Below are 23,393 nucleotides of genomic sequence, written 5' to 3'. Positions count from 1 at the left end.
AAACTGGAGTTTCTTTTCATACAAACTTATTTATTTGGATTTTTTTAATATTTCAGATTATTGATACATTCAAAGAGTAATTTTAATCTCTATCATTTTTGCTAACTGTGTCGAGTCACACTCGACATCTGAGTGCAAAGGGTTAAAGAGTGCCAGGTCCAAGTCCTAGCCCACTACTGGCCATCTGTAGGGCTAGGGACAAGCTCCTGAACTTCTCTGAGCTTTAGGACTCTCACCTTTTACATAAGAACTGTAATCTGTACTTTATATTGTGTTGGGAGGATTAAGTAGAATAACCATTGTATGGCAGCTATGATCATTATTATCATGATGACTATGTTATGCCAGGTAACTAAGGGTAGCAGTTCACTATTGTCCTGCACCTACGGTTCTTTTCCATTTCCCCTATAAAACCCTGAGAAGCACAGACAGTGCAGATTTCCCTTAGGTCCCATGGCAAGTGACCAGTTTTCCTTTGGGGGAGCAAAGCTCTACCTGCGTAGTTAGTTGTTTGCCAGAGCCTAGAATAAGATTCCACTTGAGATAGAGTGGATGGGAAGGTGGTGTCTCCTAGTGATTCAAACCCATTCACTGTTCGTGCTATCAGAGAACACTGTTTTCCTTTCCTCATCCTCTTTCTTTCTATATCCTTCCATTAAATGGCCTGTTGTGTGAGGCACAGCCCTGTGTGCCAAAACCAAACAGACTTGCAGCAGGAACTGAGCTTGAGGCACCATCTGCACTCTTCCAACCCTGCCCAAATGGTCTCCTTGGCATGAGGACAGAGCATCCAACAGCATCCATACCCATGGCAAAAGAAGGAAGGAGCCTCCTGGCATGGACAGAAAGACCCCATGGAGATGGCAGACCTTATCAGGCTGTGCCCTGCTGCCAACCTCCAACACTTTTAGAGAATCCTAATTCAATATCTGCTAAGTGGCTCTATGACATCTAGCCAGAAAACACAAAATAATCTCCTCTATAGTTCATCCACACAAGCCATATGTAGCTACCAGGGACCAACACAAGCCAGGCCTCTTGGCTAGGTAGAGTGTGCACCAGGGACCAGAGAGCACATGCAGAAACAGACAGCACTGCTGGCTGAAAGTCACCGTGGGACCCATGTGCCTTCTGTTCCCACAATATGGGAAGCTCCCAATTTCCAGGTGGAAGACTAGGCTATGTTTCAAGGAGACACAGTAACATCTGGCACCTAACTCCTTTCGCTTCCACAAAAGAAAGGAGTTGGAACACATATTCTGTTATTCTCTGAATTTAAACAAGGGAGAATCTCAAGAGTAAGACCAAGAATAAATGTTTCAGATGCATCCTTAAGACTATACAGAAGCTCCTGAAAATAAGCTTTAGGCTTATTCCACATGGGGACATAAAAAATACATAAATGCCACTCTGAGGAAAAACACCTTCAAGGTAAAATAGGAAATTGGAAATGCAAAATAGTAAGAGAAGAAACAAAACTCAGCCTCCATATGTGGAAACTTTGCTCTAAATTATTAATATGACAAAGTATACTAGTATACTTAACAAAGTATGCTAGTCTTAGATTTGTTTCATTAGTTCTTTTAAAAACTAAAACTAGAAACAATTGGGCAAATCTAACTAAGAATCATTCTGCCCAATCACTGTCCTAGATGCTTCAAAAATGTCAATGTCATGAAAGATAAAAACAGCTGGGGAGTATTCTAGATTAAAGAGAACTAAAGAGACAAGACAATTAAATACGATATTTGATTGTGTATTTGTGCCTGGATTTAAAAAAAGTCTATAAAGGACATTATTAGGACAATTGGGGATATTCAAAGATACAATAAATAACAGATAATATCCCTAACTAAGGGTAATCCTTAAATTTCCTCAATGCAGTATTTGCAATGTTATTTTATTGTTGAATGCCCTTGTTCTTAGGGGAGACCACACTAGAATAGTTAAGCCACCATATCTGCAATGGACTTGCAAACTCTCAAATGGTTCAGCAAAATGATGATGATGATTTTGCTAACCCTCACAACACATATATATAAAAGAGTTAAGTAAATGTGTAATATGTAAAAGTGAGTATTCATTGCATTTGTTTTACAACTTTTCTCAAAATGTTTGAAATGTTTCCAAATAAAATAGGGAAGGAACGGAAAAGGAAATTGTTACAAATTTTAAAATAATAGAGATATCAAACAAATGAAATGTGTGGGCCATATCTGAATCTTGATTGGAATGAACCAACTATAAAAAGGATATTTTTGAGACAATCTGAGAATAATTGAACATGCAGTAGGTATTAGATGATATGAAGGAATTCTTAATTTTGTTGGGTGTGATAATGGTACACATGGTTATGAAAAACAAGACTTTATTTACAAGTAAAATGATATATCATATGGGATCTGCTCTAACATAGAAAAAAGAATTTTAAAGATGAATGAGATGAAACAAGAATGGTAGATTGTTAATTGTTGAAGTTGAGTAGTGGATATATGGGAGTTCTTTGCACTATTAGCATCTCAACTTGGTGTCTGAAAATTCTTTATAATGAAAAGTTGTTTTAAAAAACAACAAATGCAGAGGGGTGCTAGCAAATAAAATAATTATTTCTAAGGATAAGAATAAATCATGGATTTATTCTTTTATATGGATTTATAAATTGCAGTCTTTATATCTTACCTTTAGGAGCTTGAGGTTTGGCATACATGTATGTACACACACACACACACACACACACACACACACACATTTTTAAAAAAAATACTCTGAGCCACTATCAGCCAAATTCCAGCCCTAGTGTAGATGCTGTGATGAGTAGTCACTTCCCATTTGCCAGCTGATTATTTAGCAGGTCAATAGCCTTCCAAATTCAATATTTTTTCAATTCATTTTATATTAGAATTGCTCTATCCCTCATCCCCATTTATCCATCTCACCCACCACCAATAACAAAATATATAAATGTCACTCCCCAAAGGTCTACATCAAAGATATTTTGTACTCCTCTCTAGTTAAGGAAGAATCGAAGCATGGAGAGTGAGTTATGGACAAGCTCGCAGTGAGTCTGTGGTTGGGCTAAGACCAGGACCTTGGACCTTAGACCTCTGCTCTAACCATTAGTCAATATGTCCTCTCTTGACCATCCAGAATGAAGGCAGCTCTAGTCTCTATAGTAACCGATCTGCCTAAAATAGGAATTAGGTGGGGAACAAAACATTTAAAGCCAATTGGATCCATTCATACCCAAACAATGTCAATTTAAGGGCTGTTACCCAAGTTGTTGGCTCTTTGAATGGTCTCCCACCATGTGCTCAACTAAAGGAAGGGGGGTGGCTGTACCAAACGTTCCATTCTATAGAATCTTGCATGCTTTTTTCCCCTTTCACATCTTCAAACATTTATTTATGTCCCAAAGTCATAAGCCTTTAAAACAAACTTTTGGTCAAGGCAGTTTTAGGGCCACAAGACTGAAACAAAAGTGGAAGTCTGAGAATCCCTTATAGGCAAAGAAAGCTTCACAAGATGAAAAGGGACTGAGTCCAAATCCCACACAGAAACCTGGCAACTTCACACATTATTTTCCATTTGTAAGGTAGGGGTTTGAACAATTTTCCTACCCAGTTAGCTTCCCTGTGGGTCTTTGGGAAGGAAGTGGAATAGCATTTGGAACTAAAACTAACTAACAAGGCAAAAAACTGGGAAGTGCAATTGTCCAGCCCCTTGTGATGAGTACCTGCCTCAGAATTCTGTGAAGCTCTAATGGGGATGCATTTAAAGCAAATTGATACAGACTCACAATAATTAATATTATGTCATTATCATTACTATTCCTTTATATGTTAAAAATAGCTTTGGGGTTCCACACTAGAAAATATTCATTTACCCTGCCCCTATTTCTTATCCCTAATTTTGGAACAGGTTTTGACTTCTAAGATACTGCTCAGTATAGGGAACATTATCACCTGGACCTATCACATAACCATTTTTATTCTTTCATTTTCCCAAATGGGAAAAAGACAAGCAGCCATACTCTTTTATTGTTTTCATCTTTCTTTTTCTTTCTATTTAAGAAACATGCATTCAATAGGAACATGGTGCTAGGCCTAGAGTGTAGCTGCTCACTTGGATACATGTGCCTTCCAAAAGTTCACAGTGCCGTGTAATAGATATATAAACCACTGAATTATAGCACAGCTAGGCTTGCCAGATTTAGCAAATAAAAATCAGAATGCTCAGCTCAATCTGAAATTCAGACAATTAATAAATAATTGTTTAGTATAAATATGTTCCAAATGTTGCACGAGACCCATGTATAATAAAAATCATTATTTGTCTGAAATTCAAATTTAATTGAGCATCATATATTGTACCTGACAACCCTAATTTACACAACACAATAGCTACTATCAATGGATAAAAGCAAAAATGGATGTGGGAACACAAAGACCTGAGCAAACAATGACCTGCCCCCTTCGTGGAGGAGGCAGCATGAAGGTAGCCTTATAATTAAGGAGCGATGTTTGCCAGATAATGAAACCAGGCAGGAACTTCATCCACCAGGGATCTGAAGAATAAACCAAGTCAGAGTATTTGGGAAACTCTGAAGAGCTTATGCCGGCTGGAGCATGGGGGGGCCATATGGCAAGTGGCTTAAGATCAGCACAGGAGATTGGATACTACTCAGTAGGCCCTGGGGAGCCCTGAGAAGATTTGATGCAGGGCAGTGACAGGGTCAGATTTGTTTATAGAGTGAGAATTATGGAGTAGGGAATGAACTATAGGAAGAGAAGAAAGTTAAGATGAGCAGTTAGGAGGCTGTTGCACTAATTCAAGGAGAGTTCCTGATAAGAACTAAAAGTAAGCCAATGGCTCTGGAGATAAGAAGCCATATTTGAGTGATGATTACTCAGACTTGTCAGAACTGTTGATGAGCAAGGCATTTGGCAGTGACAAGCATGACTATGAGATGTCTAGCTTGAAGATTGGGAGAATAATGATGCTGTATTTGGCTATGAACAGTATGCGGTAGTGTGTATACACGCTAACTCCATCTAGAATTTAGCAGCAGTTTGTGAACAAAGTATCCTACTTTGGAATCTACAGGGGCAGTTAATTAGCAGTTAGGAATCCCAATCAGGGATCAGTAACCTTCAGGGGTGGTTACTTAGCACTTCACATAGTTTGCCTAAATCTACACCAGAGGGTCTGTTACTTGGCATAAGAAGTAGGTAACAGTTAGGAGCATCACACACCATCTCACAGCCCTTGCCTGCAGAAGCTGGTATGCCCAGCAATTGATTACCATCTTCAGGTCTCACGTCCCACTGGTCCTGCATCTTTTAACTTCTTCATGAAGAACCTGACCTTCTTACAAGACTGGCCCATTCTGCCTTCCAAATATCTTTGCACTTGTTTTCATGCTTATAAATCAATATTGATACATCTGCCAAAATTTGATTCAAGCCTCACTTTCATTTTAACATATCATACTCCCTAGTAGTGAGTAAGGTTGGGAATAAGGAGACATGTAATCCCCACACCTATTTCTCGCCTCTGGATATTATTATATATTATAATATAGTATGGACACTATTATGGGTATCAAAAGGACACTAAGTATTTGCTAGATGACCAAATTGGCTTAAGTTCATTCATTCAAAACAGAGGCCATTGGAAATTGATTTCAGGTGGAAGTAAGGCGTTTCTTTTAAAAATCATGGACTCAACTTGCACCCCTGCCCTGTGGTGTATAGATACATCCAGAAAATGCTGTTTACTTCAAATGACTGTGGGGACTCTCCTTCCCCAGCCCTCAGTAAGCCAGATTTAATCGATGACGTTCAGCTGGAGAAACATGATCACATATGACAACTTTCTCGAAAGTCTGGAAAGACTTAAAAAATAAAGTAAAATAAACCCAAGCATCCCATCGCAAATGTTGGCTCCAAATAGAAGATTTTATTGTAAACCTTCCAGACGTTCAGACTCCACTGTTATTTTTGAAAAGACATTCCAATAACAGATGCCCCTTCAATTGGGGCATGGTTTGATAGAAAGCAGCAAGCACAATTTAAAAAAAAAATAGCTCTCTTGAGACACGTCAAAACAAATTAGCTGTGATGCTAAATTATTTCCTGTTGGATTTAATGAATTTAACAAGATAAGTAAATATGAAAAACAGCATTAGGAAGCAGGGACTAATCTCCTCCCAAACATGAGCTCTTTCAGATGTTGATAACAATACATATGAATTTCATTTGTCTATTTTTATATATTGCAATGTCCTTATTACATGTCTGTTTTCAAATTTTCCTTCAAGATTTCTTTTGACATAATGTTATTTGTAATATTCTGACTCTGTTTTGAAACCTAGTTAGAAATCTGTAACTCAAGCATTTTGCTATTTTTTCATGTTCTGTTTCCACATTTAATGTAATACCTCCAACAAATAGATAAACAATAGTTGAGGAAAAGGTTAAAGTTATTATTTAAGTGGAATCTGGAAACTATGGACCCTTCATTTAACGAAGTTTTCTTGATCCCAATTAGCATAAATAATTAAGACTTGACAGCAGTTTGGGGACATGGTCCATTCCCCCAGGAACTTACGATCTAAAAATAAATGTATCCGAAGATGGTTTTCTTAGTGTTTCCAATTATTACTCCACTAGTTTATGTATAAACTGCCTTAAAGATTTAGGTAGGCACACAGGTCTTAAAGTCATCAGACTGGTTTCTAGTCCCAACTCCTTCCCTATTACTTAATCACTTTATCTCTCTAGTTATTAGTTCACCATCTGAAAAATAAGGGGGTGCTATCCTTGATAATAAATATTATTCATTGAGCATTTAATAGTGCTAAACCCTTTACTAAGAACTTCACACTCATCAGCTAATTGATACTGACAATAACTGCTTAAGGTATAATCTCTATTTCACAGATGTGAAACCGAGGGCTGGAAAAGTTAAGTAACTTTCCAAAGGCCACTCAGCAAACAAATGACTAAGCCAGCTTTCAAATCCAGATTGACTCAAGTCCAAAGGCCACACCTGCTGTCGGCCACAATGCCTCCCACTATGAGGTACCACCTCTGGGATCCCTTCCAGATCAAGCCCTCCAAGGTCCTATGATTCTTTTAGAGAACTGTTATTTGCAAAAAAAAGAAGAAATGCCTCGAATGACAGGGAGTATGATGGTTCAATGGACAGAAATATGGAACAGAGTGAGAGAAACAGGAAAAATGGCGCATTCTGGTATGCACTTAATAAATTTGATGTGCTGGCAGAGATGTCCAACAGGCATTTGGGAATTTAGATTAGAACAAGGGACAAAAGTCAGAGCTGAAAATAGAGAACAAAATTCCTTATAAGAAGGTAATGATTGAAACTACGCAAGTGAAAGAGAGGGCCAAGGGGGAAAGTGGAGGAAGTGGGAGACAGCTAAGGGCACATTCTTCAGGTCACCTGCATGGGGTGCAGGAGCCAGACAAAGACATGTAGAGGACTAGGAGAACCTCAGGCTGGTGCTTCTGGAGCAGAGTTTAGATGCCCGAAGAGGGAATGGCCCACAATGCCAAGTACTATTCTCCCTAAATTTGAGGAGAACAGTTAAGAAGCCACTGGAATGGACCATTTGGAGTCACTAGTAATCCTCGATGGGCAGGTACAGTGTGCTAGGGATGAAAACACGGAAATGAAAACAATGCGTTAAGAAATGGGGCTGGCAAGCACTGATCTGGAGGCAGTAAAGTGCCTGTGAGCTATGGCCCAGAATGGTAAACCTGTACAGAGTCATAAGACCAGTAGTGACAGACCCAGGACCAGTACTTGTGTATGTTAACTCTGAGCCCAGACTTTTTCCTTCATACCACACTACTATGCAAAACTTTCTTTCAAGTTTCTTTCAAATAACTCTTCCATTAGGCTTTGTGTGATATATGGAGGAAGAGATGGCTGTCTTATATGTCTGACTTTGTGAGATTAATATTTTCCTCACATATATGATGCTTAACAACCTCACTAAAGCATACTTTGTTTCACTGTCACCTGCCTACGGCCAAAATCCACAGTAAGAAGTTTATTCAATGTAAGATCTAATCAATGCAAAAATCAACCAAGACTAAACCAATGCAAGACTAAATCAATGCAAAACTAATGCAAGACTATCCAGATGATTAGGCTTGCAATCCCTGGATCTCCTTCAATACCAGGAACTCTATTGACCTTCCACTGCCCACCCACAGGCATGGTGACACTCTGGGCTGGATCATCACCTGGAGCACCCTCTCATGAATCTCTGACCTTCTCCATGTCATAGCCTGCTCCTCCCATATCTGCTCTTCCACCTCATGGACACCACAAACCCCTGATCCACTATCTTTTCCTTGTCATCAGCCTGCTCCAGTCTGAACTTCACAGGTGACCACAGGTACTCTTCTCTCACAGATATGTTAGTTCCCTGTACCATAGTACTTCCACTTCACTTGCCCAGCAAATCCACTCTAGCTGGCTTTGTCTGCTCTTTTCACCCTGGCTGCTAAGGCCACCACAGCATCATGGTCTCCAGCATCAGTCTGTCCGTCAGTCCTCTGATTTGTCCACCGTGAACTCCCTCACCTTCTTCAAGTCTTGGCTCAGTCTTCACATGACTTAAGCTCTCCCTCCTTCTCTTCCATTGTGCCTGACCTCCTAATGCACCAAGAGAAGTCAAGGTGATTAGGAAGCATCTCCTTCAACTTCCTGCCCCCTTCTATAGACAAATAGATTCCTTAGTCTATCCAATATAGACTATAAATGGATTCCCATACACATTTATCCTTTTTTCCTTTTCCCAAGTTTGTGCCGCCAAGATCTTTCCCTTCTTGTTCGGAGGTGACCTCCACCCTGAACACATTCTTTCTTTCCACCTCTCTCTGCTACACTCCCTGCCTCTTCCTCTCTCTGGGATACTGCACCCCAGCTTATAATTAAGGGAGAGCTCCTCCAGGCCTGAAACACACACCCCATGACCAGGTGCTCCTCTAGCTTCTATCAAACTCCTTTCCTTCCCTTCTTACTCAAGCTTTTCAAAAACGTAGTCTACATTCATTATTTCTTCTTCCTCATTGCCCAGTCCTCAGTTGCTACAATCTGGCTTCTATCCCCTTTCCTCTGCTAAAACAGGTCTTTCAGGCCACAAATAACCTCCCATCTGCCAACTAATGAATACCTTCCCTCCTTGTTTCACCAACCCCTCCACTTAGTCTATACTGATAATGACTCACTCCTGCTGAAAACTCCCTTGACTTCTGTGACCCTACACTTTCATGATTATCCTCCTAGCTTTCATTCATTCATTCACTCAAATAAACCCATTTATTGGTATCTACTATGTGCCAGGGATTGCAGGGAGCTAGAGGTGAGGAAAACAAACACCATGCCTGTCCTTGTACTGTCTAGCAGGAGAGACAATAATAAACAGGCAAGCAAACACATATATAGTCAATACTTGTTATCCAGGGTAGTTATGTTCTGTTATATCTCCATGAACACTGCATTAGCAAACACTGAACCATTGTTCCTGGGGAGAAAATAGGGCTAGGTTCCTGTGAGCACCTGGTTGCAACATTTTCATCAACCAATCAGTACATGACCTTGTTGTATGTGTGTTTCTGTTTAGAAACACCTTATTTAATGTCTATTTCTCATGAGTAATTAATTGTATGCAGTATTTCTTTATAATAAAGCACTAACTGAAAAGAATTTAACATTTTCCTGATCCTAGGTAACAAGATTCCCAGGTCAGAGTCTCTCTGTTCAGTAAAATCATTTCCTGAGCTACTTTCTCATCCAGCCCCAGAATTTAGGACCAGTGGCCTTAGACTGATGCTTTTATTAATGCACTGGATTTATTCTCTCTCTCTCTCTCTCTCTCTCTCTCTCTCTCTCTCTCTCTCTCTCTCACATACACACACACACACACACATACACACACCCCATAAAATACAAAACACACACTTAGCATCTTTCAACTCAAGTCAAATTATCAGAGCTTCTGTCTTATTATCTTCCTACAAATCATCTTGACACATTTATTTCTGCTTCTCCAACTTTAATTTATAGGATGCTGTGTTTGAATTTCAACCTGACACATCAGATTTTCCTGAGAATCAAGATGGAATTGCATTAGCCAGAGGTAAATGTGAAGATTACTGTGGAGTCAGCAGGGGCAGAAGTACAGACATGAGAGTGAGCTCCAGAGACAGGCAGCCCTGGGCTGGAGTGTGACTGCCACTGCTGACTGAGACCTCAGCTTAGGCACTTACCTTCTCTGAGCCTCCACTTGCTCATCTATAAAGTGGGAGTGAAGTAACTCAGAAGAATACTGTGAGGATTAAATAGATATTGTATGTAAATTCTGTGGCACATAATTAGGGCTCAGTTAATGCCACTTTCTCCCCTTTTATTCAGTTTTCAGGAGAATCTCTGTGCCTACTTGGCTGGAGTAATCCTCTGGGCCTACTGGAGCACTGCTGGTATTAAGAGTATCTTACAGCACTGCAGGGGAGGAAATTCTCATGGCTTAAATGTGGAGTGAGAGAGTTAGAAGAGAGCCAAGAGTCTTGGGAAAGCAAGGAAGGAGGAGAGGTGAGACAAGGGCAGTCTTTGGCACTGTAGAGGGGGAAGAGGCGATCATTACAAGGCACTGTGGTGGGAAAGAACTGGCTGGGAGGAAAAGAAGGAAGCAGACGTGCAAGGCCACCAGCCAAGGCAGAGAAAGCAAATGACTGTCACCGTGTGAGCCACTGTCCCTCTGCTCCCAGGGGGAGCCAAGCGCCTCCTCAGATCCAGCTCACAAGAAGGTGACACTGCAGGGGAAGGCCCGGGCAGCCCTCATCAGAGTCCAGGGCCCCAGGCCAAGTAGAAGCAGCTATGAATTTATTCCCATGGCTGGGCTGCAGCACCCGCAGCGTGGAGATGGATAGGCAGGAGAGAGCGTCCAAAGACACAGGGAATCTGGCTGTCAGGCCTGGCCATCACGTGGGCCTAAACTTCACTTCTTTGAATAGAAGGACCTATATTTCAGTAAAAACTGGACATGCCTCCTGCATGATAGTACTTGAACTTACAGTTACATGGCACACAAAAACTACTTGGTGCAAATGTAGAGTTTGAGTCTGCAGAGATCCACATCCCAGGGATTTGGAGCCCCTGGTTTAGCATAAGATGCAACTCCATGAGGAAGGATGAAAACCCCACAATCCATCTACCCGCTCTTTTTTAGGCTTACAAAGGCAGAATTGGGGCCTTCATGTCAACTCTTCCAAGGGAAAGGACCACCTCCTCCCCTCCCTCTCTGTGCTCCGGAGCAGCAAAATCTGACCCTCATAATTACACTCTTGTCTCACTGGTTTTATTCCTTTTCAATTCCCACCCCTGTGCCCCTTTTACCCAATTCCTCTTCCTGATGAGTCAGGGATTAAAAATGCATGGCATCCTTGCTGAATAAATAGTATTTGTCCACAATGACACTGGTCAGTGGCAAGCTGCCTTTGCTCTGTGATGAGGAGGTATGCAAGTTGTCTGTCCAGGACTCTGGTCCTATACAGTCATCAAACTCATGCCCTTGGCCTTGCTCATATTCTGTTCCAACTAACGGAACTGAGTTGCATGGAGGGAAGGAGTGAAGGAAGAAGGAAGGAAGGAAGAGAAAGAGGGAAGATAAACAAACATGTGTTGGTTTTGTATAAATTTCCCATTTGATCATACCTGGCATGTGGATATGATAAGTCCTATTTTAGAAATCCAGAGAAATAAGTCACTTGCCAAATTTGCAAGTGTTAGAAAAGCTAGACTTGGGACTGTCGTTTTCTGAGTGGGAGCCTCTCATTCTCTGCACAACATCAAGCCGCTAATGGAAGTGAGCAAGCAATTGACTGAAACTGATTGCCATTCTGCCTGCCTCCAGGTCTTAGGAGAGGTTCTGCCCCAGATGGAATGGAAGTTGAAGTGGGCATCAGAAAAAATTTTCCTCTTTCCCCTCGCCTTGGCATCAGGCTGCCCCAGGAGGAGATCTATTATGTTTTAGGCAACACTGGGAGGGACATTTCTCCTGCAGTGGTGGGCAGAGCAGTGTCCTGCTACTCCCTTGCAAGTCCCACTGCGGGTGTGGCAGCCATCGCAGGAATCGCTCACTTCCCCCAGCAGGCCCTGACCATCATGGGTGCTCACATTACCTCTCGAAGCTCTGCCATGCAGGCTTCTTGTATTTCTCTCCTTTCACAGCTTCAGGCACCTCTTTGAATGCTTTTTAAATTGAGGGTCTCACAGGTCATTCACTCCCAAAGATTCCATTTGTCCCCAAAGCCAACATTTTATAGACAGGCTGACCAAGGCTCAGAGAAACAAAGAGACTTCCTCAAGATCACACAACCAGTGAGTGACATAACTAGGGCCAGAATCAAGGTCCCTGACTACTATTTAGTTAGTCACTCAAAAGATATTCATTGAGTGCTTGATGTCTGCTAGGTGCCTTGCCCATGGTTGTTATTAGCAACATGCTGTGCCGCTCTTGCTAGGGCTCCCCAGTGCCCCTCTCCTGGATGTTTTCCATTCCCAGCCCCACAGTCTAACCCCAAGGCCTCCAAGGCCACTCACCACAGCATTCCTGAAGACTTAGAAGAGGTGCTTTTGTGTGCAGCCTTTTCCGCCAAGACCCTGGAATGCACGTTTGCAGGACTCGCTGATTTATAGCCATGTTGCCTTTCAAAGAATTCCCTGGCCTGCGTTAAGTCAACAGATTTGAGAAAAGGCTTGTTAAGAGTTCTGTCACGGGAGCCAGTTGTTCCTTGTGTTAGCAGGATGCTTTCTTTAACCCTGGGCCCCACTCAGGCCTGTAACAGTGCACGCTGGTCCTACAAGTGCCCAGGATCTGTGTGTAAGACTTGGAAACTCCCTGCAATATAAATGTTTTAGGTGTCATATCCAACCTTGCCACTTCCTCAAATAGCCATGAGCCTCTATTCTCCCATTTATCGTTTTTTGTCTTTTACAGTGCTGAACATCCTTTAAGATTTTTGTGATCACATTGGCCTATTTTCTATTTTACACTCTTGTTATTCTGCTTGTCAACTGAGAGAAGTGGCCACATTCTGTTTCTGCATGCTGATCTTTTCAAAAAGAATTCATTCATTCATTCATCCACCCATCCGTTCAATGTTCCTGGCCCTATCTTGGGAGCTACAGATTCAGAAATAGACAAAGATGGTAGCTGCCTGGGTACGCTGCCTAGATTCTTGTTCAGGACCACACTGCTCATTCCCCAGCTTCCAGGAGTGTTGCTGGCTGAGGACCCACAGCTAAGTCCTCCCTGGGATTTGCCCTTGGCCAAAGGCAGCTGTGTCACCCAAGGAAATGCCTCTTCTTGGGGACAGCTTGTATCCGATGACTGGCTGATATGGGGTTATAAAAGCCCAGCCCCTTTTGTCTCAATTCAGGACATTCCTGAAGCAATGCCCCAGCTTCAGAGCTCCCCTGGGGACCAACAAAGACCTCAGTTGCAACTGCATCACAGCCCAAGTCCCCTCACTCCCGGCGGCTCCTGTTCCTGAAATCACCCCACAGCAAACTTCCTCACGCACAAATCTCCCGCCCAGAGTTTTGTTCCCAGGGAACTCATCCTATGACACCTGCCATCATGAAGTTTATATACTAGAAGGAGGGAGATAAAAAATAAACACAATAAATAGTAATTCAGTATGTGAAAAGTGACATTGTTATGGGAAAAAATAGAGTGGGGTCAGGGGATCAGGGATATGGAATGGGGAGATGATTAATTTTCATTTTTGATAGAGTGATTGGAATAGGCCTCTCTGAGAATGTGATATTTGAGCAAAGACTTGAAATTAGCAAACTGAATATCCAAAAAGCTTCTGAATCCAAAATTGCTCCTGGATCAGTCAGAATTCTCCAGAGAAATAGAGCCAATGGGATGTGTGTATATGTATGTATGTGTGTATACATACATATACATATGTATGTGGTGTGTATACATATACATGTATGTATGCACACACAAAGATTTGTTTCAAGGAATGTGTGGACTTGATTGTGGGTGCAGACTAGCAGGCTGGAATAGACAGGAGCTGATGCTGTAGTCCTATGACAGAATTTCTTCTTCTTTGGGAAACCTTAGCTTTCTCTCTTAAGCTTTCAACTGATTAGATGAGACCCAACCACATTATGAAGGATAATCTGCTTTACTTAAAGTCTACTATTTGTAGATGTTCATCACTTCTACAAAACACCTTCACAGCAGTACTACGTGAGTGTTTGATTAACTCTCTGGGTACTACAGCCTAGCCACATGGACACAGTAAACTAACCATAACAGCTACTCTTCCCACACATACACATCCCTTCATCTCCCCATGTTTTGCTTTTCTCCTTCACACCTATCAAGAGCTGACATTCTGTACATTTTATACCCCCCAGCATCTTACACGAAGCCCGCTTCATATATGTAGTACCTGTTTGTTCTCTCGGAAATACATGGGTTGGTAACCTTCCAGTTTGATTGTCCCAGAGAGAAAATAATCATACAAATCAGAAAATAAGGAGTTAGATATGATAGTTGATGCTAATGAAGAGGAAGATCTCAGTGGGTAACGTGAAAGGTGCTGATTATTGGCCCACAGTTCATGAAATCAGAGATGTCAAAGGAGGATGAAACGATGATTTAAAAAGGATTGTTTATGTTTCTGAGGTTCCAGCTGAGAGAGCAAACCACTTGGGTACAAGATGAGTTTGTAAGAGCAGCACCACCAGTCTCTATGCTGGGTCTATTTGAGCACCTCGATGCCAATTGTATAAGCCTTGTGGGAGACTGGCTTACTTAGAGTTTCTTTATGTTTTATGTGTGTGCAATCTGAAGACCTACTTTTATCCCATCAGATTCAGTTTTGTCTGTTCAGTACCTAAGGCAGTGTTGGCCTCATCATCTTTAATATTTCTAAACACTAGATATTTACTAAGAGTATCAGCTCTGGCTCATGCTAGATGAATGACTTATAGAAATAATGGGGATGGGAGCAGAGCCACTCCTGTCATCTGATCATCATTTTCCTGGACAGTTTGATTATTTCTCATAAAGTTATACAGTTATTCAACTTTATGGCTGGTCTCAAACCTCTATAGAAGCTCAGTCAATAAATTATTATTCACTGTGGCTGGGCACAGTGTCTCACCTCTATACTTCCAGCATTTTGGGAGGCCGAAGCAGGAGGATCACTTGAGGCCAGGAGTTTTGAGACCAGCCTGGCCTTAATTAATTAATTCAGAAGGATTCAGAAGCAGGAGAGAAAGGGTCAGTGTGGACTGATGTGGGCAGAAAAGGTTTCACAATGGAAGGAGAATAGAAGTCAGGCAGAGAAGAGGAAAGAAGGTCCTCCGGTGGAAAGTGTGTGGGGAAAGGCACTGCTGTGGGAACCCATGTGCGTATGAGGATGCAGGGTTCCCTCTGCTATACTTAAGGGTCAAGTAGGTGGGATCAATGTAAGAAATCAAGATTGTTTTCAAATGTAGAAGGTATAAGATTTTTTTCCTGATTTATAAAATTATTTATATAAATTCTTCCAAAATAAAACAACATTTAAGTTTTAAGATATAACAGATCACTCTTTTTAAGAAGAACAAAATTATATGAGAAAAGAATTGTCTCTCTCCATCCCCAAGGATGAGCTGTTTATTCTCCATTGTTTCCCTGTGTGTTGGTTCCTAATCCATTGTCTTTTGGCTCCCAATCCAACTTCTATACTCTGCTCTTTGATATGCTCAGCCATACAGGCATTCCTAGAATTCCTGTTAGGTGATGATAGAAGCCCTAGTGTGTGACTAGAGGGTGAGAGAAGGGAAGAGGAACTTCCTTTCTGTTTTTCACACTTCCTGTGCGTGCTCCCCTGCAGCAGTATTGCTCCAGCTGTCAGCAGTCCTGGAACCAGTACTCCCATTGGTAGGTACCAGAAGCAGCCAGGTACTGCCCATCCGCAGAGGGCTGGGCTCCAGGCCATGGGTCCTCCTCTGAGCCACCTTGTTCTGCTACCTCCACCTCCTGACTTTTGTTTCTCCATCCCTAGTGCTGGTAACTTCTTTTGTTAAATTCATTTTTATATTTTTAAAGATAAGTTCACATAACATAAAAGTCACCATTTTGAAGTGTATAATTCCGTGGTTATAGTTCAGTTGACCCTTGAACAACACGGATTTGAACAGCATGGGTCCACTTATGCTGGATTTTTTTTTTTTTTTTTTTTTTGTATAAATACAGCCAGCCCTCTATTGGTGGGTTCTGCATGCACAACCAAACTTGGATTGAAAATATAGTATTTGCAGATGCAAAACCCACCTATAGGCCAGGTGCCGTGGCTCATTCCTGTAATCCAAGCACTTTGGGAGGCCGAAGTGGGAAGATCACTTGAGGCCAGGAGTTTAAGACCACCCTGGGTAACAGCAAGACCCCAGCTCTACAGAAAATAAAAATAAAAAAATTAGCTGGGCATGGTGGCTCACGCCTGTCTTCCCAGCTACTCTGGAGGCTGAGGCAGGAGGATGGCTTGAACCCAGGAGTTTGAGGTTGCAGTGATCTATAATGAATTGCTGCACTCCTGCCTGGGCAACAGAGTGAGGCCCTGTCTCAAGGGAAGGGAAGAGAAGGGAAGGGGGAAGGGGAAAGGGGAAAGTAAGGGAAAGGGGAAAGGGGAAGGTAAGAGAAAGGGGAAAGGGGAAAGGGGAAGGGAAGGGGAATGTGTATATGGAGGGCCAAGTTTTCCTATCCATAGCTTCCACAGGGCCAACTGTGGGACTTAAGTATGCTGGGATTTTGGTATACACATGAGTCCTGGAACCATCCCCACCCAACCCCTGGTGGATATCAAGGGAAGACTGTATATTCATCATGTTATGTAACTATTACCACTATCTAATTCTAGTACATTTCTATCACCCCAAAAAGAAACCCCATTCCTCCCAGTGACCCCCTCCCCCATTACTCTTTCTTTGCAATTAATAAGTGTTTCATAGGGAGATATTCTCAGATTGCAAGCATCCCTCCGTATAGGCAGGGGGATTTGTCCCAGGACCACCCAGTATTACCAAAATCCAGGCATACTCAGTCCTACAGTTGGCCCTGAAGAACCCACAGGTAGGAAAAGTCAGTCATTTGTATGCACAGGTTTCACATCCCACAAATACTGTAATGAAAAATCCGCATGTAAGTAAACTCCTTCAGATCAAACCCATATTGTTCAAGAGTCAACTGTACACTGTAAATATCCCATTCTTTACCCAAATTTAACCCTCTAGTTTTAGAATCTAATGATATATTTTGCCTAAAATAATTACTATTGGTCTCAAATCATGCTTTTCTAAGTCTATAATGTCTTCAATATTTATTAGCTGGCATTCCACTATAGAAATGAACATTCCCTTTTCATGTATGTATTCATTTACTTATATCAGGATAGACTAACGGATATCTATTTTAATCAATGAGATGTAATATGATACTATGGTTTCTTTGATGCACAAATCATCCTAGATTGGATCAGTTGTCACACCTTTGAGCTGGCTTCTGTGTCCTTTGACATGTCACCATCATTCTTTGATTACTTGCTTACCTTCTGGAACAAGATGTTCTAAACTTGTCTTATATTTTTCCTCTTCTAGCAATGGAACCAACCATTTCTCCAAGGATTCCTGGTTCCTTTTAGTAGAAAATGATATTTAGAAACCAAAATCTGGGCTGGTTCCTTATTATTGAGATTTTACTAGTCCCAAGGACAGATTTAGGAAATGAATGTATTTGTGTATGTGTGTATGTGTACATGTGTATGCATATGCACACATATGAAGATAAATGCACTCAGAAATGTAGAACAATATTTTATTTATCTAATTCCACATATTGAAAGCTCTAAATTTATACCAAAATTTCTAATTCTAATCCTATATTCCACAGAGTTCATTGTAGCTTTCTCCTTTCTCCTCTTCATTACTTTCCTCTCTTACAGTGAGAAACCTGGCTCCCCCTACCTAGTTACACTGACTTACTTTCTCAGTCCTCCTACCTGCTGCTTTTAATCTATTCCCTAAGCTCAGTGAGCTGCCACCCTCATTTGACCATTTTCCTTGTGTAGCCAGAACCTCACCAGGCCAATAATCTATTTTAAAACAGTTAATTACAATGATAAAAATATAGATTGTGATCTAATAAAGCCTAAACACATTTTCTTTGCAGAAAATGCTACAGACATTATGGCAAACTGCCATGTATCTTCCAGCAATTTTGATCAGCTAAGGTGAAAGTTGTTAGTCTATGGCTGTGAAAGAATGTTTTCTCTAAGAAAAGTTAACTTTATGGGTTTAAATACATGAGTTATACAGCAAGTCCATGACCTGAGCAAATATACATTGTTCAATGGTTCCATGTGTGCCATGAAAAAGAAAGGTGGCCACTGTTTCTCTTCTGGATTTTTTCTTGCTAGAAACAATAAACTGATGTTTTGAACTTTCTAAGGAGGCTCACATTTTACCGAAGGCCCAAAATTAGAAAGGGAAAAGAGGGTGCATGGCTTCATGGGCCACTTAGCATTGCAATTCAACAGTTAAAAATTATGTAAGAAAAATTTATGTCATTTCTTGCTTGCTCTTGATAGGAAAGATATCTTCATGGGATAGTTGACTATACTTGCTGGAATGGTTCATACTGGAAGGTCCTCTTGGCTAATCAGATACTGCTCCTTTATCTCTTCACTAGATGCATTTTGGCCTGAACACAGATGGTGCTAAATGACTTACCCTTAAACCTGCTTTGGAATTGTTGGTGTGGTCATAGGTGTTTAACAACCAGCTTTCTGGTTGTTAACTTGTAGTATTTGTCCATTTTTGTGGCATAAATACTCTCACCACAGCCAATGTCAAGCTACCAACATGATATCACTTACTCGGTGGTAGAACGAGATTGTACACAATTGGCTCTCATGAACTTATATGAGCCACCTCCAGCCTGGATGCCTGTGGATACCTATTAACCAATTAGACTCATCCACCTGCTTAAGAATTGTCTCCACACTGCCACTGACTTACAAAGTTCTGCATGCTCAGGAGATAAACGTTCAGATAATAGGCTAGAGTCCTTGATTTCAGGTGTTCACATGCTTAACTCAGAGAGATGACTATCCTGTGTCCGTGATCAACAGAGAGGTTCTTACTGGGAACGAGTGGGATGGTAAGAGAACAAGAGAAGGAAAATATAAAATCAGCAAACAATTTTAAAGTCAAAACTGACCTTTGTGGTAAAGCATATGAGATCAGCTGCCTCCTATATTTTCACTGTTCTGCTCTGCCTGGAGAGAAGTGTGACCTCCAACGGAGATCCAGCTGGTCCCTGTTAGGATTTGCAGGTTGGAGGGTTAAAGGTGCTAAGCAGTAGGCGCAGCCTGGAGTCTCTCTAAGACATGGAGCACCTCTGACCCCCACTGGCTGCTGAGATGTGTTGCACCTCAGGGTTGGTCAAGGCCCCTTTCCCTAACCAGGTGTGACCAGTTTGTCCTTTGCTATGTTTCAAAACTTTCTACCTAGTGCCATCTATTTCTCATTCATTTCCTTGAAATTTTTTTTACTCTATGTATTTCTCCACTGAGGTGGTAGATATTTCTAGTACATTATATAGTGTATGGATTTTTAGTTTTCTTTTGATCAGAAAATGAGCAAAGAGAAGGTTTGGGGTTGTTGCATGTGTGATTGGTTTTCATTTCTCTTTTTCTCATCCTTTTGGTGACAAACCCAAGGCTCTGCTTTTTTGTTTATAAGAAGTCCTCCCACTACCTGTTCTGTGTCATCACCCGAAGCACATGCTCTCTTGTGGTCCCTGTGGTAGAGCAAGAGCACCAGCCACAGCACAGGCACAAGCATAGGCCTGGCCCTAATTCTCTGCAGGGAGCCAGGGCCATTACTGAAACCTGGGCCAAGGGACCGCAAAGCCCCGTCTATAATCAGGAAGCCACACCTATTGAGCACAGAGTATCTGATTCATCCATTCATTTTGTTATTTTTCTGGAATCTCTCACCATGTTACCTTGGTACTCTGACTCATGAACTAGGCTAGACTAAAGCAAGCTGGGAGGAAGGCACAGTATTTGTGGGTGAGGAGCGTGCCTTCCAGAGGGTTTGCTCTAACCTATTTTAGCAGTCTGCACTGATTTCTAACCTTGCTCTGAAAATAAAACAGTATACATTACAGGTATCCCCCAAAGGAGATATTTTTTCAGTATCCTGCATTAAATTAACTTCAATTTTGGATTGAGAACTGGCTCTCATTGTTAATCCTCTTTATGGAGGGAGATTTGTATCACTATTTCTAGCTTGGTCTACTCTGACTATTTTGTGTCACAGCTTGGCTTATGACTTCCACCATCCAAACAGAAATATTCTTGCCTCTTTATATAACACTTTCAAATACAAAATTCAGGGTTCTTTATTCTAAAGAACTGCTTTCTGCTCTTGTTTGTCACGGCCAGCAGAGGGACCCCAGAGTAGCACTCAGACAGAGTGTGAGATTAGGCCACTTTGTTGTGGTGAAAGATCCCCTGACTCTCTAGAGAAGTGACATTTAACCCTAGGGTTTCCCAGCACACATACAAAAGGCTGGAGAAATAGAGCTAAATCTCCTGGGACCGCAGGTACAATAATCTTTATTTGGGGCTGAGAAGAGCTCTGCAATCACATCCACCCCTGGCAGGGAGAGAGAGAAAGCAGGTTAGTGCTTCTTTTGAGAATCCTGAAAACTAAAGGAGAAACGCAGGAGAATTGTGGATCTGAGCCATTGTTCATTGTGACATCACAAAACGCCAGGGCCAGGGGACATGGGGAGAGAAAATATTTGGGAGATGAGGCACCAATTCAAGCTCATTGTGTTTTCTTGGTTGATACAATTTACAAATGCCCTAGTCTTCATATTATTTTGTCACATGTCACATTTTTCTTCTTTTTTGTTTCTTCTTGTGTCTATAGATAATAGCCAAATTGTGTAGAAAATAAACTCTTGGTTTTAATAAAAATGTATATTATAGTCAGACAGACTACTCTGTGAATTTTGAATGAGCCAATGTCTCTGATCAGAAAACTTTGTAGAGATTCTTGCCATGTGGCAACACCATCCTCAATCAGCGTCTATGCGGCTTTGCTAAAAATTAACTGGAGGATCAGTTTTATTTCGGAATGCTGGGTAAGGCTGATCACATAATAAAAAGTGTGGTATAACCTATCATATATTCAGGGAGCATATAAAGCAATTCAAAGACTACAAAGAAACATAGATTATGGTCCCTGAATAGAAGAAACTGTATGTCTTGCTAGGAAGATAAGATACAATCCAAAACAAGCAATAAAGAAGTAGCAAGTAATCTATTTACTGATAATACTGATCATGACAATAATAGTTAGGGTGTATGGAGTGCTTACTCTGTTCCAGGCACTGTGCTAAATACTTTAAATACAATATCTTGTTAATGCCCCACAACAACTTTATGAAGTAGGTACTGTTATTATTCCTATTTTATGGATAAGAAAACCAAGCCATAGAAAATTGAAATAATTTGTCAGGATTTGATTCCAGGCTGTCTGACACCAAAGACCATACCCTTAAATATCCAGTGATCTACACTTCTTGGAAGAGCAAAGGAAGTTCAAAAGAGGGAGATCAACCCGGGCTGGAGGAGGCCTTCATGGAAAAGGAATGCTGGAGTTATAGATGTGGCTCCGAGGATGAAGGAGAAGACCCTCCAGGAAAGGAGGGAGAGGGGAGTGCACACCAGCTGAGAAGTGAGAACGCACAGGGAATGCTGGGGTCCCAAGAGTAACCTGCTGCCATCTGCAGACCCTTTGTGCGTGAACATCAGACATTATGTCTAGATGTGACTCAGGGAACCAAGAAAAGTAGCTAAAGATGATACTGATACATTGAAGATGGCAGAATAGAAAGATGGAAAGATAATGGTGCTCAGGTGAGAAAAGCAGATTGGAGTCAGGTTATGGAAGTTTTCAAGGGCTTCCTAAAAAACACCTTTAGAAGTTGTGGGTTAAAGAGGTAAAACTGGAGCAAGGATAGACAATAAGTAGGTCACTTCAGTAATTCTCCATGTGAGGTGACAAAGAAGTATATTTGAGCTGAGGGCAGGCCATTCCAGATGAGATGTCATCAGTAGGGTCTGGATAAATTCTAACTCCAGACATTTTATATTATATTAATAATCCCAATCAGGAAGTATCAAACACTAACATATTTTACAACTTTGGCCCAGTCACCTAAAAATAATAACTATACCTAACAAGTACTTTACCAAGTCTTTTTCATATACCTTTCATTCACACAAATGGGCTTAGGAATTATCATTTTCATCACCATCATCATCATCATCATCCTCATGCTACAGATGAGGAAACTGAAGCTCAGAGAACAAAAATGACTTTACTAAAATCTTCCCAAACAGGAAATGACCAAGTCAAAGATCAAATCCAGATCATCTTACTCCAAGTTGTTCATGAATGGATTCTACAAACATCAACTGTGCTAGGTGCTGGTGCTCAAAGATAAATAACTCACAGTCACCACTTTAGAGAGCTTATGGAGATTGTATGGATAAATATAACAAGTGTGGTAAGTACAGATGCCAATACCTTTCCTAAGTGTCTCAACATTTGTCATTGGGAGTGTGTATGAAATATTTTAGAACATTTTTCAAAAGCAAAAAGCCAATTCAAATGTAGTTTATCTCATCTCACACTTCTTGCCTGAGAGTAGCTGGAAAGGACCAGCTGCCCATCCTACAGAGGGGACTAAGAAGCAAAGAGTGATTTCTACAGTTTGCCAAGAAAGTCGTTCGCCCCACTTTAGTCTCTTCACAAGTAGGAGGCAAGCACTGACTGATACAAACCTGCCACCTGCTGGAGCCAAGCAGAACTAACCCAAAGTTCCAGGGAAACACCGTGTGCACAGTGGTCCATGCACCAGGGTTGGGGAACCTGCAGCATTGGGGCCACGTGTGGCCTTCTGGGTCCTTGAGTGTAGCCTTTTGACTGAATCCATGTTTTATGCCACAGATACTTTTAATAAAGGATTAAATAGACTGTTCTCTCCCTCATTCCTTAAAGTGTCAGCTGACACCCTGAGACTACTCCCAGCCACTCCAATTTTTAATAGATGAAGCCTGGGTGAAACTGAACATGGAAGAAGCTTTCAGGAGAGAAAGTCATGAAGAATTTGCATGGAGTGGAGTCAGACCGATCTAAGCACAAATCCCAGCTTGGCCACTTACCAGCTGTGTCACCTTAAACATGTTATACAGGCCGGGCGCGGTGGC

The sequence above is a fragment of the Microcebus murinus genome, chromosome 11 (assembly GCF_040939455.1).
Source record: "Microcebus murinus isolate Inina chromosome 11, M.murinus_Inina_mat1.0, whole genome shotgun sequence".
NCBI lineage: Eukaryota > Metazoa > Chordata > Mammalia > Primates > Cheirogaleidae > Microcebus > Microcebus murinus.
The sequence above is the reverse complement of the archived record's forward strand: the minus strand, read 5'-3'. Positions refer to the sequence as shown.